Source organism: Elephas maximus, chromosome 4 (assembly GCF_024166365.1).
Source record: "Elephas maximus indicus isolate mEleMax1 chromosome 4, mEleMax1 primary haplotype, whole genome shotgun sequence".
In the NCBI taxonomy this organism is placed as follows: Eukaryota; Metazoa; Chordata; class Mammalia; order Proboscidea; family Elephantidae; genus Elephas; species Elephas maximus.
This window is the reverse complement of record NC_064822.1, coordinates 136063419-136084929: the sequence shown is the minus strand read 5'-3', so window position 1 is coordinate 136084929 and position 21511 is coordinate 136063419.

The window sequence follows — 21511 nt, the reverse complement described above, 5'->3', positions numbered from 1 at the left end:
GCTTGAAATGTAGCCCCTTATCTTGTCTAAGCACCCGATTTGTTAATCACAAGTAGTTCTCAGGTGCCAACAGCAAAAGTTATATGGTGGTCTGCACTTAGGTTTAAATTCCAAGAAGACGGAGTCAGAGGCTATTTAATTCAGCCAGCCCAATCTCTTGCCTGTCTCACTAAGATTTCTCATAGATTTTCAATCCTTATGAAACAGACTTTTAACTATAGGTCAGTTTCAGTAAAAAATGATGTAATTCATTTTGATGCATTCGTGTTATCCATCATCAGAAAGCCATGGGGAGTGTTATAGGTTCACCACTGCTGATCCAGGATAAATGGAACAGAAATTAATGTACAGGGCTGAGTGGACCAAAATATTATTTTGAGCTTTATGTGGGACATATATCTTGGTATTTTAATGCTCTGTTTTCTGGATATCAGAGATCATATTCTCTCTTCTTTTAAACTATCTAAACTACAATAATTTAATAGAGTGTTTATGCAGACAAAGAAGAAACATCATTTCTCTCTCCTTAACCCCTCTGGAATTGGAAAACCCTTGATGAGTGTTCTTTTTTCTTTAATGGCAATATAATTGTATAAATTCAGTAAGAATCTGTCTCCCCTAAAAGAGCATAATTGGAAATCTCAATTATATAGGCATATGTCATATATGAGAATTGTGCTGAGAGAATCAAGAATGACCAGAAATTATTTAGAGAAATAAGACTGATTTATGGAGCCAAATTCTGATGGCAAGTTCTTGGCTTGGCTTCCTGACCTTGAGAGGCTTTTACAAATTTAATCTGAAGTTCTTTATGAAAACTTCTGTCAAAGCAATTTAAAAGGCTATATGATAAATTGCTATTCTTGTTGCACCTATGTAAATAATTATGAATAGCCACATTTTAGATCAATGTGTTGAGATTGTCATTTGATTGTAAAGAGAAATTTTATGTTTCAATAGGAAATTATGACAAGGCCTCACGGGCTATTGAATTCTTGTTTTTGTTCATTGTCTTTGAGAAAACACAGACAAGTAATGAGTTTGTTTTCTACCTGCTGATTAGAATTGTTTTTCTTACCTGGCTTATCTTGTTCTTTATGTATCTGTACATAATCAATTAGCCAAAAGGAAAATTTGGTAATATGGAAGAGACTAAGGCTGATAGCCATCAAAAAATTGACTAGACTGCTATCAAATTATCATCCATTGACAAAGAGACAATTAAACAGCTGTTTTGTAACAGCCATAATACCTTAGTTACTGAAACTGATTTAAACTAAATAAATATATGTATATACATATGTATACATACATATATTTAAGGTTACAAATGATATTAGACAACATGGCTCTGTTAATAATGTAGTCACTGCTACTCTCTCTCTTTGAAATAGAACAGATAAAGACAATTACAGTATAAAATAGGTGAACTCTTGGTTATTTACTTGCTTCCAAAAAAGGAGTTTTTCCTTTGGAAAATTAAAATTTTTCGGTAATAGTTTTAGCAGAAGTTCATGATCAAAGATGCAGTACATGCTGCCGATATTCCTCTTGCATATTCCTGTGATTTGTGGCCGTGGTTAAGAAATTGTCTGCTTCACAGACCAGACAAGACTTTCAGACCATTGGCATATAAATTCTCCTCATTCTGGTCTTTTATATTTTCGTCAAACTGCTAACCTGCGTGGAGTCTGAAGTCTTAAAAGCCTGCGAGAGGCCATCTAAGGTACAGTGAATGGTCTCATTCTGACTAGAGGAATAATGAAGCTAAAAAATCAACAAGAATAACATATGTTTCACAAAAAGGCACCCTATGAGGCAGAACTTATGAGACCCGAAGAACCTAGACTGGTACCCGGCCAATGCTTAGTGATCAAAGATTCTAAAGGAATCATGATTAGGAGGTGGGGTTGTCAAAGAGAAAAACTGAGAGCAGATATCTTGTTTTGATTTTGGGATTTTCTTACTCACAAAACCAAAGGTTCACTTTAAAGACATTCTTGATCAAAATTAATTTGCCAGGACTTTTCTTTCACCCAAAGTTGCAAATCCTTTTTTCTTGTGCCTTTTACTAAATTTGAATTTCAAAATACCTGTCTGGGTGAAGGGGCAGAGACCATCTTGTGAACTGATATCTGTTGATCTTAGTAAAAGAGAGAAGGCAGAGTTCAATCAATCATGTTAAAGTTAGCCAGTGGTTGATCTTCTGTTTTTCTTCTCTTTATAAACTTCATTGTACCTAACTTTTTTGAGTCATTCCTCTTTTATGGAATCAAAATGGTCTCCTATATGCATATAGAATAGCCATTGAAAACAAATCTCATGTTCCAAAAACATAAATAAACACATGGGAGTGTTAAAGTAAACTGGTCTGCTAGAGGACTTCACAGGTTTGTAAGTCTAAGGCAAAGGTAAGTTAAAAATAGCTGACAGGGCTAAAACAAGAAGCACTTGACTACTAACTGAATGGTCGGTGGCTTGAACCCATTCATAGGCACCTCAAAGGGAAGACCTGGTGATCTGCTTCCAAAAGGCCACAGCCTTGAAAACCCTGTGGAGTGCAGTTCTACCCTGAAACACATGGGTCATCATGAGTTGGAATCAACTTGGCAGCAACCGGTTTGTTTATTTATTTATTTTAGGCCAAAAAGGTATGTTAAGTCTAATGGTTAAAACCTCTGAATGCCACCATGTAGCATCATCAAACTACTGTCACGTAGTTTAGAAACCCACAGTCTCCAAAATATTTTATTGCACATACCTGTCAATAAAAACTATAAAAATAAAAACAAATATATGTATTTAATGTATAATGTATATACACATACTACTCTATGAGTGAATTATATCCATTATAAAACATATACTAAATAAAACTTATAGAGATGAAATAAGGACATAATAATAAATTTTTTAGCAATTACTTTATATGAATGTTAAGAAAGTATTTTTGTCCTCCAGTTATAAAGTTTATTTTGCATTTCAGTTTTTAAAATACTTATTGATGATATAAAGTCAAGATATCAAGAAGTTGTAGTTAAAGTCACAGTCATATTTAGGGTGAAGAGTTCAGCAATTACATTAGTGAATATAAATTTATGTATTTTTTTATCTTGATAAGTGTGAAAACAAAGTATTCTATCCTGGTAAGGGGAAATGTAAGCCAAGGGGTTGACTATGGACAGCCATGTAAACAAACTACAGGAAGTCCTGGGTTACAAACATCCCACTACTGACAACTCAGACTTGCCCTTTGATGTTGTGTAAATTTGCCTTTCCTTTGAAATGATTGCACCAAACCCTACTTGCAACAAATTCTTCATCACAGTCATCTTTGCTTGTTACAAGTGCAGCTTTTAAATCACTGAAAAAACTTCAAGTCTTTTCTTGCACTAAAGTAAAGCTAAATAAGAACCGTATGCACCTGTTCTGACTTACCTACAAATTCTTAAACACTTAGAACAGATCTTGTTTGTAAGCTGGGGACGGCCTGTACTGCAAAAGCGGTACCGTGCAAGGCAAGTGCAAGAAGCCACAGCTACAGGCCACTCATCACTCACCTTGCAGTCATCAACGTTCCTCTCCTTAACTTAAGCAAGTCCTGAGACAATCCTGCTCTTCTCTTGTTTGACAAACAAGCAACTAATCTTCAAACTGTTTGCTTTTTTAAAAATTTCTAAGTGTGACCAGTTATTTATTTTGGTGGTGAGACTGTATCCCAGTATAACTCTTTCTCAATGGACAAGAAACACAATCTACATTTTTAATATGTAAGTGGAAGTTGCCATTTATTGACCATTACATTACACATGTATTTGGATTTATTAATTTATTAATTTTAGCTCTGATTAACATATTTTTTGTGTGTGTGGTTTCTTGCGGGTTTTTTTTTACCATCTGCTATAGCTGGAAATTAGCTCAAGTAAAGAATATGAGAGTTATTTGACAAGTTTAAATTATACAGGCATATTCACTCTGTTTTTAAAATTATTGGTAATATTTTCAATATTATAACAAAATAAAACAAAAAACACAAAAAAATCCACGTTAATTGGCACTAAAATTAATAAATCCAAATGTAAGCGTCAATAAATGGCAACCTCCACCTACATATTGGAAATAAAAATGCAGTCGAGGGCAATCATTTTGGTTTTGGTATTATTTTTACTAGTCAATTCTTTGAGTAATTTTAGTGAAAAAAATCTACAAATTGACTTAACAAGACACGAATAAACTTTAAGAGTATCACTGTCAACCCTGCCCATCATGAAACTTCCACCTTTCTGTTAACCACCCTCAGATACTCATTAACCTTCATAAAAAAAAAAAAAAAGCCCAGTGCTGTCCAGTCGATTCCAAAGGAAGTTTCAAATAGGTAAAGGAGCATTGCAATCTATGTATTAAATATTATCACACCGTAGTGTTTCCCTATTATCTTTAGCTACAAAAATTAATATGAATAAAAGTATTATCATTTTCACCAATCCTTTAGTGGATATATGAACCCTCCACGCAACGCAGGCATCCTTCTTTGGAAACCACTTATCTAAGCAATAGTTTTTGCCTATTTAGTAACTTCAGTCAGCTTTTACCTTAACTGGGGTAAATCAAATCAGAATGTTAGCTGAACTAAAATTCTAAGATAATTTGAACCAGTTATGAACGCTGATATTGTGTAGATTTAAATCAACAGTAAATGGCATCTCATAAACAATACCTCTTGATATTATTTCGTAGGTTTAAATTACACTGCCACATGATAACTACTCACATATGAGAAGGAGGCTTTCAGAGTTATAATATGGAGACAGGTAGTACTTTCAAGAACTAATAAAATGTTTGATCAATGTATTTGCTGAGACTGGGTCCATGATGCAGTGAATAGTTCTCAGTTAAACCTTTGTCCCTCTGTTCTTTGGCTACATCAGCCTCTGATCAGCCATCAGAACAGAGCAATTTCAGTCACTTTTGTCCCCCTGCATCTGTTCCAAGGGATGTCATGCACAGCAAATTAGTGATCTCAAATACCAATCTGGCACAGGTGTTAGGGTCAGAAGCTTTCATTTTAAACAAAGCAATTGGAAAACAATCTTTACCCAGCAAGAACAAAAATGAACTGAAATGTTCTGTGTCATATTTGTTTATTTCTAGAGAGGATTCTAATATCATTTAGGCTATTTATCTTTTGGCGTTTCCTTATGGAGTGTTTATGTTTTTCATTTTCACTTAGGGGGAAAAATCATAGAAGAAATATAGCAGATTTTATCAAGATGCTTATTGTAGTCTAAAAGATATAAATAAGTCTGTATTCCTGCTCGGGAGAGTGGGAAGATAAGTGGGTATAGAAAGTCCTGTTAGAAATTCTGCTCACCATCATATTCTAAATAATTCTTTCAAATTAGAAAGTTTCAAACTTCAGTCTTGTTCGGAGATTCCCTGCTTTTAATGATTACACGCAAATTTGAAAAGCATAGCATTGAAGAAAATTATAGACCAGCTTTTTCTTTTTGATATATGAGATTCTCAGGACTCATTTCTATACTATACACCACTTTAATATCATATCTTTTACTGTTTCAAGCAGATTATTGATTTTCCATGGTCTCCCCTCTCAATCAAAGCCTAACATGAAAACTTGTTTGTTGACTTGAGCCTTGATGTAAAATTTAGTTTTACTCTTTTTCGAGTAATATGTTTGCCAGTGGCATAGCAATTTTCCTGTCACTGAAGCTAGTGGACCCCCTAAATGCTTTGCTCACCAGAGTATAAAATGATTGCTTTCTTCATCCTGATCGTTCAAGTCAACATATGATAATTAAAAAAAAAAAAAAAAAAGAGTGCCTCAAATAAATGCATTACTATCGAAGAAGTTGAAACTGATCCCTTCTCTTCTGCCATGGTGGTTATTTTACAATTTTTGAAGTTAAGACTCGAAAAGCAGTTACAGGGAAAGAAAGAAAGACCCCTTTGCTGTTTTAAGTATTGGTACTGGCTTTGCATCTCTCATTGCAGACACTAAGCTCTGAGCTGGTGTTCTGGATGGCTATGTATTTCCCTGCCTTTTTTTTTTTTAATGCATTTAATGGAGAAAGTAAAGGGGGTTCCTGGGATTAGTAAGCAGACATTTTTCACCCACGAGTTTTTTTTTTTTTTTTTAATACGCAGTTTCATTCACATGAATTATGGCTAAGTCCTGTACCTCCTGTGACACTGTTAACTAACGGAAAGAGGAACTCTGGTGAAATAAATCAAATTCTGAAATCGGCTCAGTGGATGCAGATTTTATTAATCCACCAAACTCCAGGAACTTCTCTATGAGCCTGATTATTTTGTTAAATGACACTTCATAAGACATACTCAGGTTGTTCATATTTTCTGAAGTGTTCAAGTGGTTGCTTGACGAATTTTAAAACAGTGGTTGCAGATTTTGTAAAACGACTAATTTCATGTGATATGTAATTATTCCTTTATTTGTATTTTTATATTTGCCTTTCCAATATAGAAAGCCCAATATTAGAGATTACCTGCTGAAAAATAGAGGAAAGATTCCGGCTCACTCATTCAGTTTTATTTTGCTCAGTTTTGGGTAATTTGAAGAAATGAAGCTTTTCTTACACCACACCTGTTATGCTGCTTTGCCAAACAATGTTTTGATGCTCTATATTGCTCCTCAGGGACAGTCTTGTTTTCTTTTCCTTTTTATTTCTCAGAATCTCAGTTATAGGCAAGAATTGTTCTTCGTACTTGGAGTTCTAACAGTTATGTTTAGACTACTGTTAGCACATTTTGATTGGGCGACCAAAACTTAACAGTTGGTATCCCACTCATTTCTAGCCAGGGGGAGCCATTAACTTTAATGAAGCAGTCATCCTGACATACTGGAATCAGATTGGCAAACAGCTTCCCGGTAATTGGATTGGTAGAACACTATCTGCTTCAAGTTTTTATATCAATTTGCATATTCATATAAGTCCTACTTCACTCTGATTTATAACTCTTCCATATATATTTACATGACAGTCTTCCTATTCACAAATGAATTGCCATCGAAAACGGAGAATTTGATTGATTTGAGCTAGCTATTATTTAAAAAAAAAAATGAACGTAAATTTTGCAAAATTTAGAGGTTGATAAATGTGATTTTTTTCAACTATATATCAAAATAAGGTGAATTTTGTATGTAAGCACAACCCTTATTATGTGTACCTTTAACTCTATCATAAATCAAATTGTTCCGTAGCTATTTATTTTTTTAATATACATGGTCTGTAAAATCATGTTTCTGTATATTGCCCTGGAATTTAAAAACAATGTCTAGAATTATCTGTAATAAGTTATTAATTTATTGATTAAAGAAGAAGAAAAAACCTTGCAATTCTATACTTTAAAGGGTGCTATTATCCATATTTCTTCTTATCCCTCTACGTTCCTCTGTTCTTGAGCTGCCCGAGCCCTTTTAGAGTAGTGATTTCTTTTAATAGCTGGGTGGAAAGGCAGCTACAACAGAGTGAAAAGCGTTCTAGAATGGCATTACTTAACCTCTTCATAGGCTTCAGGCTCTAAGTAAAAAAAAAAAAAGAAATTATAAACTCCCTAGGTTTTGAGTGTATTAAATGAGTTAATAAATGCGAATGTGATATGCTTTAGAAGAGTAGTATATTAGTCATTTATTATTGCATAGGAGTCTGTAAGTGGTGCAAATGGTTAACATGTGCAACTGCTAATCGAAAGATTGGAGGTTCAAATCTACCCAGAGGTAAAAAAAAAAACAAAAAAAAAAAACAGTGCTATACACTGGCAGAAATACCTGGCAATCTACTTCCAAAAAAATTAGTCACTGAAAACTTCCTGGAGCACAATTGTACTCTGACACACGTAGGAGTAGCCTGAGTCGACATGGACTCAGTGACAACCACATCTGGATGATTACGTAACAAATTATCTCCTAAATTTAGCAAATTAAAACCAACAAACATTTATTATCTCACACAATTTCTTTGGGTCAGGAATCTGAAAACAATTTAACCAGAGGTCCTAGTTTAGAGTCTCTCCTAAGGTTGCAGTCAAGGTGTCATATGGGGCTACAGTCATCTGAAGGCTTGACCAGGCTGGAGGATTCACTTCCAAGCTCAAGCTCAAGCTCACTTACATGGCTGTTGACTTCAATTCCTCATCATGCAGGTTTCTCCAGAGTTACAAATAATTAGGCCAGTGGCTTTTCCCAGAGCAAGAGAGAATACAATACCATACTGCCTTTTCTGACCTAGTCTCCAGCTCACATATTTTCACTTCTGTTTTATTCTATTCTTTAATAGCTGGCCAGTAAATTCAGGTCAGAAGGGATTACAAAAGTAAGTGAATACCATGAGGCCAGACCTTTGGCAGCCATCTTAAAAGATGGATATTACAATTAAGTATTTTTATCTACTGTGTCCATTTAACACACTGCCACAAGATGACACAAATATAAAACTGTTTTTGCCTTTCTATACTTAAGGAATACACTAAAAAAAAAAAAGAATGAAAGATAAAGGAAAAAATCAAATAAATTTATATGTTTTAAAGTGTGTAACTAATTAGCACTTAAAGGATCTAGGATTTAGGCACAAATGATGAAAAGGTCATTTCTCCCTGGTATGGATAGCATAGTGAAGTTGAAGCTGACACTTTAACAGTATCGAGCCTTCCTATCCATAAACACGCAAGCAAAATTTTGCCGAAGATCATTCAAAAACGGCTGCAGCAGTATATTGACAGGGAACTGCCAGAAATTCAGGCCAGTTTCAGAAGAGGATGTGGAACCAGGGATATCATTGCTGATGTCAGATGGATCCTGGCTGAAAGCAGAGAATACCAGAAGGATGTCTACCTGTGTTTTCTTGACTACGCAAAGGCATTCGACTGTTTGGATCATAACAAATTATGGATAACATTGAGAAGAATGAGAATTCCAGAACACTTAATTGTGCTCATGAGGAACCTTTACATAGATCAAGAGGCAGTTGTTCCGAGAGAACACGGGGATACTGATTGGCTTAAAGTCAGGAAAGGTGTGCGTCAGCATTGTAGTCTTTCACCATACCTATTCAATCTGTATGCTGAGCAAATAATCTAAGGAGCGGGACTATATGAAGAAGGATTGGGCATCAGGATTGGAGGAAGACTCATTAACAACCTGCGTTATGCAGATGACGCAACCTTGCTTGCTGAAAGAGAAGAGGACTTGAAGCACTTACTAATGAAGATCAAAGACCACAGCCTTCATTATGGATTGCACATCAACATAAAGAAAACAAAAATCCTCCCAACTGGACCAATGAGCAACATCATGATAAACGGAGAAAAGATTGAAGTTGCCAAGGATTTCATTTTGCTTGGATCCACAATCAACAGCCATGGAAGCAGCAGTCAAGAAATCAAAAGATGCATTGCATTGGGTAAATCTGCAAAGGATCTCTTTAAAGTGTTGAAGAGCAAAGATGTCACCTTGAAGACTAAGGTGCACCTGACCCAAGCCGTGGTATTTTCAATCGCATCTTATGCATGTGAAAGCTGGACAATGAATAAGGAAGACTGAAGAAGAATTGACACCTTTGAATTGTGGTGTTGGTGAAGAATATTGAATATACCATGGATAACCAAAAGAATGAACAAATCTGTCTTAGAAGAAGTACAACCAGAATGCTCCTTAGAAGCAAGAATGGCAAGACTGTGTCTTACATAGTTTGGACATGTTGTCAGGAGAGATCAGCCCCTGGAGAAGGACATCATGCTTGGCAGAGTACAGGGTCAGTGGAAAAGAGGAAGACCCTCAACGAGGTGAATTGATACAGTGGCTGCAACAATGAGCTTGAGCATAACAACGATTGTAAGGATGGCTCAGGGCTGGGTAGAGGTTCGTTCTGTTGTGCATAGGGTTGCTCTGAGTTGGAACCGACTCGACGGCACCTAACAACAACAACAACATCCATAAGCACAGAATCTCTATATATTTATTTAGACTTTTTCTTAATTTTTTTCATCAGAAGTTTATAGTTTACCTCATATTTTGGTAGAACTATTCCTAAGCCTTAGAGTTTTATGCTAATGTAAATAGTACTGCATTTTTAATTTCAAATTCAAATAGGTCATTGCTAATATACAGAAAAGCAATTGGCTTTTGTATATTTAACTTGTAATATATTTAACCTGTAACTTTTCTATAATCACTTAAGAGCTCTAGGAGTTTCTTTGTTGATTCTTTGGGATTTTCTACATACACAATCTTGGCTTCTGTAAGCAAACAGAGTTTTAATTTTTCTTTGCTTTTCTTATTGTTGTAGCTAAGATTTTGGGTATGATGCTGAATAGAAGTGTGAAGAGGTAACATCCTTGTCTTGTTCCTGATCTTAAAGGGAAAGAGGTCAGTTTCTCATAATTATGATAGCACCTCAAGGTTTTTTGTAGATGTTCTTCATCAGTTTGAGGAAGTTTCTCTTTATTCCTAGTTTTTATCATGAATGGATATTAGACTTTTTCAAATACTTTTTTCTGCATCTATTGATACGATCACATGATTTTTCTTCCTTATGCTGACGATGTGATGGATTATACTGACTTTTGAATGTTGAGACAGACTTCTCTAGTTTTAATTGAGCATTTAATGATTTAATTTCTCTCCTCTCTTAGCGTAGCCATTGTACTACTGTTTTAATTGTTCTGTGCGTGCCCTGAAGTTTGTAATATATCTTTAAAATTGATCTAAGCCCACATTCAAAGGCATTATGTTGCTTCATGAGTAGTATAGGTATCTAATACCAGAGTATTCTGAATTCTACCTTTCCCTTCCCAAATATTGCTGTTATAATTTCACTTATCCATGAGCTATAATCACTGATACATTGTTAATATCACTGTGAATGAATAGTAATTTATTATATAAATTAAGAATAAAAAATATTTTATCTCTGTTTCTTCTCTGGCACTCTTCCGTTATTTATATATACCTGAGTTTTTGATTTATATCATTTTCCTTCCCTCTGAAGAACTTACTTTAACATTTTCATCATGACAGGTCTACGGGTTATAAATTCATTCAATTTTAGTTTGAGAAACCCTTTATTTTTCCTTCACATTGAAGGATAATTTGATGGCTACATTATTCTAGTGTGGTGAGTTTTGTTATTTAACATTTTAAATATTTAACTTTACTCCCTTTTGCTCTCATGATTTCTAGTAAGAAGTCCAAAGTAATTTTTATCATTGGTCTTCTGTAAAAAAAATGTTTTTTCCACTGGCTTCTGTCAAGATTTTTCTCTGGTTTTATGAACATTGAATATTGTAAGCCTAGGTATGGATATACAGGTTTCACATGAGCACAATTAAGTATTCTAGAATTTCCATTCTTCCTAATGTTATCCATAATTTGTTATGATCCACACAGATGAATGTCTTAGTGTAATCGATGAACAAATATCATTCTAGCATTCTCTGCTTTCAGCCAAGATCCATCTGACATCAACAATGATATTCCCCACTCCACGTCCCCTTCTGAATCTGGCTTGAATTTCTGTCAGTTCCCAGACGATGTACCACTGCAATCATTTTTTAATTATCTTCAGCACAATATTACTTGCATGTGGCATTAAGTATATTGTTTGATAATGTCTGCATTCCATTGGATTGCGTTTCTTTGGAATGGGAACATATATGGATCTCTTCCAGTTGGTTGGCCAGGAAGCTGTCTTCCAAATTTCTTGGCATAGACAAGTGAGCTCTTCCAGCCTTGCATGTGGTTGTTGAAACATCTCATTTGGTATTCTGTCAATTCCTAGAGCCTTGTTTTTCACCAATGTTTTCAGTGCATCTTGGAATTATCCTTCAGTTCCAACCACTCTTGATTATATGATGGAAAAAAAAAAAAAAGTTTTTTTTTTTTTTTTTTCCTGAAATGGTTGAACGTTGACCAGTTGTTTTTGGTGTAGTGACTCCATATATTCTTCCATCTTCTTTTGATGTTTCCTGTGCCATTCAATATCTTGCCCACAGAATCCTTCAATATTGCAACTTGAGGCCTGAGTTTTTTCTTCAATTCTTTTGGCTTGAGAACAGCTGAGCGTGTTCTTTCCTTTTGGTTTCCTAACTCAAGTCTTTGCATGTTTCATTATAATACTTTGTCTTCTTGAGCAGCTCTTTGAAATCTTCTGTTCAGCTCTTTTACTTCATCATTTCTTCCTTTCACTTTAGCTAGTCTATGTTCAAGAGCAGAAACCCTGGTGGCGTAGTGGTTAAGTGCTATAGTTGCTAACCAAAAGGACAGCAGTTCAAATACACCTAGGTGCTCCTTAGAAACTCTATGGAGAAGTTCTACTTTGATCTATAGGGTTGCTATGATTCAGAATCAACTCAATGGCAACAGGTTTGGTTTTGGTTATTTTATGTTTAAGAACAACTATCAGAATCTCTTCTGACATCCATTTTGGTCTTTCTTTTTTTTTTCCCCCTGTCTTTTTAATGACCTTTTCCTTTTTCATGTATGATGTCCTTGATGTCATCCCACAGTTTGTCTGGTCTTTGGTCATTAGTGTTCAATGCATGAAATCTAATCTTGAGGTGTTCTCTAAATTCAAGTGGGATACACTCAAGGCTGTACTTTGGCTCTCATGGATGTGTTTTCATTTCCTTCAGCTTCAACTTGAACTCAAATATGAGCAATTAATGGTCTGTTTTGTAGTTGGCCTGTGGCCTTGTTCTGACTGATAAGATGCAAAAGCATTTGACTGTCCAGATTATGACAAATTATGGATAACATTGAAAAAAATGGGAATTCCAGAACACTTAATTTTGCTCACACAGAACATAGACTAAGAGGCAGTTATTCAAACAGAATGAGGGGATACTTCATGGATTAAAAACAGGACAGGTATCAGGGTTATATCTTTTCACTATTCTTATTCAATCTGTGTGGTAAGAAAATGATCTAAGAAGCTGTACTATATGAAGAAAAACACTGCCTCAGGAATGAAAGGAAACTTATTAACAACCTGTGGTATGCAGCTGACACAACCTTGCTTGCTGAAAGAGAACAGGACTTGAAGCCCTTACTGATAAAGATCAAAGACTATGACCTTTAGTATGGATTACACCTTAACATAAAGAAAAATACTCACAAATGTATAAATAAGAAACAACTTGATAAATGGCAAAAAGACTGAACTTGTCAAGGACTTCATTTTACTTGGCCCCACAATCAACACTCATGGAAGCAGCAGTTAAGCAGAAATCAAAGGACACATTGCAATGGGCAAATCTGCTGCAAAAGACCTCTTTCAAGTGTTAAAAAGCAAAGGTATCACCTTTAGGACTAAGGTGTGCCTGACCCAAACCATGGTATTTTCATTCACCTCATATCCATATAAAAGCTGGGCAATGAATAAGGATGGCAAAAGAAGAATTGATGCCTTTGAATTACGGTGTTGGTGAAGAATATCAAATATTCCATGGACTTTCAGAAGAACAGACAAATCTGTCTTGGAAGAAATACAGGCAGAATGCTCCTTACAAGCGAGGATGGACAGAATTGGTTTCACGTACTTTGGACATGTTATCAGGAGGGAAGAGTTCTTGGAAAAAGACGTGATGCTTGGTAAAAGAGTGTCGATAAAAAAGAGGAAGACCCTCAGTGAGATGAAATGACACAGTGACTGCAGCAATGGGTTCAAACATACAAATGATTATGACTATGGCACAAGACTGGGCAGTGTTTCATTCTGTTGTACATAGGTTCTGTATGAGTTGGAATTGACCGGAGAGCACCTAAAAACAACAGGTGTGGATTCTTTGGGTTTCTCTGTCCTTCCTTGATCTGTGGTTTAGTGTCTGGCATTAATTTTGGAAAGTTATCAGTCATTATTATTCCAAATATTTCTTCTGCTCTTTCTTCCCTTACTTTTCCTCCTGATATTCCCATTTCATGTGTGCTACAATTTCTTGATTATCCCACAATTCTTGAAGTTCCTGTTCCATTTTTTTAAACTCATTTTCTCTTTGCATTTCTGATTGAGAAGTTTCTAATGACTCATCTTCAAGTTCATTGATTATTTCCCCAGTTGTGTCCCAATCTACTGATAAGCCCATCAAGGAATTCTTCATTTCTCTTACTGTGTTTTTGATTTCTAGCATTTTCTTTTGATTTTTCTTAGAGTTTCCATCTCTCTACCTACATTGCCTATATGTTCTTGCATGCTGTCTACTTTTTGCATTAGAGTCCTTAACATATTAATCATGGTTATTTAATATGAAGATGGTGCAGGACCAGGCAGAGTTTCCTTCTGTTGTACATATGGTCGCTATGAATGGGAACCAAATGTATGCACATGATAATTCCACAGCTTGTCTTACATCTGATTCTGGTTTTGACACTTGCTTTGTCTCTTCAGACTTTCAGACTGTGTTTTTGCATGTCTTGTAAACCTTTTGTTGATAGCTGGACATGACCTATCTGATAATAGGAGATAAGGTAATCATGTTTTTAGCATAGCTTTTATGTTTCTTTGGCTAGAACCTGGGCTGTGGCTAATGTTTGTTGTTGCTATGGTTGCCAGATGATTTAGTCCTCTCCAGTTTCCCTGTTATGCTTTGGTTTCCCTAAGATCTCATTCTTAAATGGAGTCTGTGGCTTTTAGTTCTCCTAATTACAATCTTTGTTTTTTTTGTCAATGCCTTCAGTGCAGTTTGGACTTCTTCTTTCAGTACACTTGGTTCTTGATCATATGCTACTCCTGAAATGACTGAATGTCGACCAATTCTTTTTGGTACAGTGGCTCTGTGTGTTCCTTCCATCTTCTGTTTATGCTTCTGGTGCCGTTCAGTATTTTGCCCACAGGCTCCTTCATTATTGCAACTCAAGGCTTGAATCTTCTCTTCAGTTCTTTCAGCTTGAGAAATGCAGAACATGTTTTTCCCTTCTGGTTTTGTAACTCCAGGTCTTTGCACTTGTCATTATAATACTTTACTTTGTCTTCTCAAGCCTCCCTTTGAAAATGTTTGCTTAGCTCTTTCACTTCATCATTTTTTCTACTCACATTAGCTACTGTACATTCAAGAACAACTTTCAGAATCTCTTCTGACATCCATTTTGGTCTTTCCTTGGCCTCTTAATGACCTCTTCCTTTCTTCACATATGATATCCTTGATGTCATTCCACAATTCATCTGGTCTTCAGTCATTAGTGTTCAGTGTGTCAAACCTATTCCTGAGATGGTCTCCAAATTCAGGTGGAATATGCTCAAGGTCGTACTTGGCTCTTATAGACTAGTTCTAATTTTCTTTAGCTTCAGCTTGAACTTGCATATCAGCAATTGATGGTCTGTTCCACAAGCAGCTGCTGGCCTTGTCATGACTGACAATATTGAACTTTTCCATTGTCTCTTTCCACAGATGTAGTAGATTTGATTCCTATGTATTCCATCTAGTGAGGTCCACATGAATAGCCAATGTTTATGTTGTTGAAAAAAGGTATACACATGCACACATAAAGAGCATCAGTGAAGATAATTATGTAACTATAAAAGACAGTAAAATATATTCTCCTATCTTCTCTTAATTGATTTAAAATCAGTTGTTAAAATAATGTATTTTCAATGTATTCTTGGGTCTGTAACCTATATAAATGTAATGTATGTGCAATATATTTGCCAACAAGGAGGTGGATGGGAACAAAGCTTCCCAACTCATTTTATGAGGCCAGTATTACAGTATTACCCTGATATTGAGACAGGCAAGAGAGTGGGCTGCCTGAATTAAATAGCCCGTGGTTCAATATTCTTGGAATTTAAACTTTCACTGCTGGCACCCAAAAACTAATTGTAATTAACAAACTAGGTGCTTAGACAAGATAAGGGGCTACATTTCAAGGCCCTGTGTGCTTGACCAGCTATAAATTACTGATAATCCCCCTGAGTTGTTCTTCAAGGCCTCACCAGGTACAGAGCATGCGTAGTAAAGATCAACATGGCCTATGAATAACCTTCCACATGAGACAAACATGAGCATGGACACCTTGCTGGGGCTTTAACCAAGATGCAGATGCATCATGCATTCACAACATCCCGGAATAAGTCCTGTTTGACATCCAAGAGAAATGAAAAATATATCCACATAGAATCTTATACATGAATGTTTATGGCAGCATTATTCATAATAGTCAAAGGTGGAGACAATCCAAAAGTCCATCAACAGATAAATGGACAGGCAAAAAGTGGTATGTCCATACAATAAGTATTTTTGAGTCATAAAAAGGAATGAAGTGCTGAAACATGTTATGACATGGATAAGCCTTGAAAACAGTACGCTAAGTGAAAGAAGCCATTAACAATAGAGCCTGTACTGTATGATTCCATTCATATGAAAGTCCAGGAGAAGGAAATTTATAGAGACAAAAATGAATTAGTAGTTCCTTAGGGATGACTCTAGGGGAGGATAGGTAGATGATAGTTAAAGGGTATGGGTGACAAAAATGTTCTAAGATTCATTGTTGTGATGATAGCACATATCTGTGAATATTCTAAGAACCATTGAACTGTACACTTCAAATGGGTAAATTGTATGGTATGAAATTTTTGTCTCAATAAAGCCATTTTTTTAAAGAACATATGGGAACAATGACCATCATTTTTCTAACCGTTCTTTCCACATGAAGTTATTAAATGCATTTAGGATTTGATTACAGCAGGAGCACTGCACTCCATTAAGACTAATGTGCATGTACGTGGGTATACACAGACGCGTGCACACAGACATGCGTACGCTCAAACTTTTCAGATTTTTACACTGAAGAAGAAAGAAACCCAGAGAAGAAAAAAATTGGAAGGCACATGAAAATGAATAAAAATATAGTTATCTGTTATTTCAAGTTCTCCTCATTCTCTATATATTTATGTCAATCTCTTGATTTGTATGTATTTATAATATTATAATTAAAAAATTTTTTATTATATGAAGAAAAAGGCACTGTTTTCTAAATCTTTAATGCTCTGAACATTTCTTAACCATTTCTTTCTCAAATTAGAAGTCCAAGTTTGGAATTAGAACACACTTTATTATTTTGAGTTCAGTTGTTAATATTGTCATTATTGATATCAGTGATAGTATGTTGTTTATTTTCTTTTGAGTAGTTGATTCCCTAAGAAAATCGTTTTCCAACTTCAGTAAACAAATAGCCATGAGTACTTTGTGAACCTGTATATTTCCAGGACTTATTCACTGAATTTCAAATCCATTATATCTAAGAATATGTATTATAACTTACTTAGATGGTTCTGAACACATGTAGCAAAACTATGTATTCAAAATTTCCTAAATGCTTGGTCTGTGTCTAATGCCTCCTAGTCTCTGCCATTTCTCACATAATAGATATTGATGAAATATTTTGAATTGTACAGAATAAGCAAATATTGAGTTCTTTTTATGTGCTGGGTGCTGGGGGGACACGGTGTCTGTCTCAATTTTTTGCTAGGAAATGTCTTACATTCTTATACTTTAGTTATATTTTTACACATAGAAATTACTAAAGATACAGAGTAGTATCAGTTATATCCTGGATGATTACCCCTAGAAATGAAAGCCATCACAGGAAATTAAAAACAGTCTGTTGGGAGTACCAGAGCTTAAATTAGACCTAGGATTGGAATGGTGATGATGGTAAGAAGGTAGAGGAAGTAGAGAAAGAGGACAAGGAATAGGAGGTGGAGGAGAAATAAGAAAACAGCCATCACTTGCAATGGCCAGGTGTTTTACATTGCATGGATTCACCCTGTGATCTTCCATTTTACCAATGAAGAAACTGAAGCTCATAGGTGTTAAGGAAATTTCTCAGCCTCACACATGTAGTAATAGCCTGAACTGAGATTTGATATCGAGGGTGAAATGACACTCAAGTTCAAATACAAGACAAAAGTCAACTCAGAGGAATGTGTGCCATATGTCTGCTAACGGAACCAATAAAGAGCATTTTCCTTGTTATCTGTCTGCGAGTGGGAAATTGGGTCGAAGGGAATGGCTAAAGTTGGGTCTGATGCTCTAGACAAACTCATGGCATCTATCAGACTAAGGCTGCTGCAGGAGTGATTTTTCAGGAAAGAGCTCAGGGTAAAATGTGGAACGAAATGGGGCTTGAATTCATACCAAGCTGAAACAAAGGGAGCAGAAGACGCTATGTCCAAACAAAGGCCCATTTCCTGCCCCCACCAAGCATTTTTTCTTTTTTTCCCAACTGCAGCAATCCCCAGATTTTTTATCAATCTAACACTTTCGGTGCAAATGCAGAATTGCTTTACGGACATTATTTAAACTCAAAGGCACCCGACATCCACGAGATCAAAATGATTTTGCATTTTGCAGATGAGTAAAGTGACCTGAGAAATTAATTTGCTTCTCCAAATAAACTGCATAGTCGTTGATATTCACAACTATAGCATTTGAATTACTATATTAAAATTATGCATTTTTGAAAAGTAATTTAAAATTTTGCAGATTTTAACATGAAAGTTTCTTAGATATAGGTTTATAATGTAAGTATATTAAAGAACTTTTTGTGTTTTTTTAAGCTTAGTTTATATGCATAAGTTTATATCTAGATGTAATTTTGTATATATCTATGAATGATGAACAACTCATACTTTATGTGAATATTGGAAAACAGAAGTTAGATAATGTGCCATCATATTAAAAAATATTAAAACCAAAACAACAATAAGGATGAAACATAAATTGAGCTCTTGGTGGGATTATACCACCCAGAGTAAAGGAGAACACACACATACTCTTAAGAGAGGCACTTTTTGATTCATAATAAAAACAGGAAAAAAAAAATTAACCATCTGTAAAGTGAGAGGTTTTTCTCTGATGCTAAAACTTTCAAACCTACTTTGAATCTCCATACCCTAACTCTGAAAATCAAAATTTGTTGCCCCTAGAAATGTTCTTGATTTGACAAATGGCAAAAACTATTATAGAACAATTTTAATTACAATTTTACTGGTCAAGAAATGGAAACCCTGGTGGCATAGTGGTTAAATGCTACAGCTGCTAACCAAAGGATCAGCAATTCAAATTTGCCAGGCACCCCTTGGAAACTCAATGGGACAGTTCTACTCTGTCCTATAGGGTCACTATAAGTCGAAATCTACTTGATGGCAATGGGTTTGGTTTGCTTTGGATCAAGAAAAATTCATTTTGTTGGATTCAGTTGTGGTATAATTTCAAAAACTGCAGTCCTCAGAAAAAATAAAATGTACTTGGAAAAAGAGACTCTGGAAGACACAATTTTAAATGAAAACAGATCAAATTTTACTTACAATTGTAACTTCATTTACTTGTTCAGTTAGTCATTATTTCCTTCTTTACTGAACAGGAAAGTAGATTCTAGATCAAGAGAATATCTGTTATAGAAAATCAAGCTACATATTTTTGTTCATCTGAATAAAAAAAGTTTATAATAAAAATTTTTTTTATTATAAAGCATGGTTTAAATATCAAATTCCATCTAAAATAATAATTTAAGAAATCTTAAAAAGAATACTATAGGCAATACAGTATAGAATTTGAGACTGAAAGAAATTCCTCTAGGATGGGATGTACCTGAATTTCTTTATCACAGAATGATTTTGAAGAATTTGATTGGGAGGTTGGCTAGATGGAAGAAGACAACTCAGTTGAGGAACAGGGCATGAGCGAAAAAAACTTTGAAGTGACTGACAGAAGGTTGAGAACACTAGTACCTCGTCTATGTGAATAAATGAGTGATATTCTGAAGACAATTCCAGGCAAGATGATTCTGACACTGGCTATGGTATTTCTTCAGTGACACTTTATATCTAAAGGATTTGTGTCTTAGTTTGACATCCTGCAAAAGATAAGCGTATATTCTCTAATCTTTATTCTCTATGTGCCAGAAGGGAAGTGCCTGACAAATAGGAAGCCCTCTTAAAATCAGTTTCCTATTCTATGACTTGTTTTCCTTGAAAATATTTAAAATACACTATGTTTCTTGCTTCTTTTTATCTCCCTCCTTGTATTTACCCACATACTTGTTTAATGGAGAATTTTGTTTGTTTGCTTGTGTGTCTTTAAAAATTGTCTGTTAGGGCATTCCTGAAATGGTTTACTTGTTCATAAACCTAAACTGAACTTAAACAAGTAAACCCATCTTTGTAATCAATGCTGTAAAACTTTATAGCATCTCTATGAACAATTTCAGAAAGTTTTGTGCTAAGCAAGGTCTTTTATTGCAAATGCAAAATTCAGATGAAAATAAACCACAGGAATTGACACTTCATATAATTAATGAAATAAAGTGGTTACAAATATGTATCTGTTTAAAGCAGGCAGACTTGTATTTGAATTCTGGTTCTGTCAATGATAATTGTGTCAATCTGAGCAATTCCTTAACCTCTCCCGTCTTCATTTTGTCCCGTCTATAAAATGTGGTCATTGATAATTTGTCACCAGACTGTGAAAAAGTTTAAAATTTTTCTACATGGAACATATCACAGTACTACAACTTTTTTTTTTTTTTTTTGAAGATCAAAGACTAAAGTCTTCAGTATAGATTATACTTCAGCATAAAGAAAACAAAAATCCTCACAACTGGACCAATAAACAACACATAACACATGGAGAAAAGATTGAAGTTGTCAGGATTTCATTTTACTTGGATCACTATCAACACCCATGGAAACAGCAGTTAAGAAATCAAATGACATATTGCATTGGGCAAATCTGCTACAAAAGATCTCTTTAAAGTGTTATAAAGCAAAGATGTCACTTTGAAGACTAAAGTATACCAGACCCAAGCCATAATATTTTCAATCGCCTCATATGCATGTGAAAGGTGAACAATGAATAAGGAAGACCGAAGAAGAAGTGATATTTTGAACTGTGGTGCTCAGAAGAATATTGAATATACCGTGGACTGCCAGAAGAAAGAACAAGTCTGTCTTGGGAGAAGTACAGCCATAGTGCTCCTTAGAAACAAGGATGGTGAGACTATGGATATGTTATCAGGAGGGACAAGTCCCTGGAAAAGGACATCATGCTTGGTAAAATAGAGGGTCAGTGAAACAGGAATACCGTCATTGAGATGGAGTCAAACAATGGCTTCAACAATGGGGCTTAACCATAGCAACGATTGTGGAAATGGCCTGGGACCGGGCAGTGTTTCCTTCTGTTGTACATAGGGTTGTTATGAGTCAGAACCAGCTCATCAGCACCTAACTACAACTAACAACAACTTTAATGTTCTAGAGCATTTTATGACTTGACAGATTCCCCATAAACATTCTAGAAGAGGCAGGAAATTGGCTATACATGTATGTTTATCTGGGTAAAAATTTTTAACCAAATGAACAACAGAAATTGGTTACTGAATTAAATTTTAAGCATTAATTTCAAAAGGTAAACAACTGAATGTTATCTGAAGCCAGTAATGATTTGATAAAATAATTTTTTGACTGTCACCTAAAGCAAACCAAAC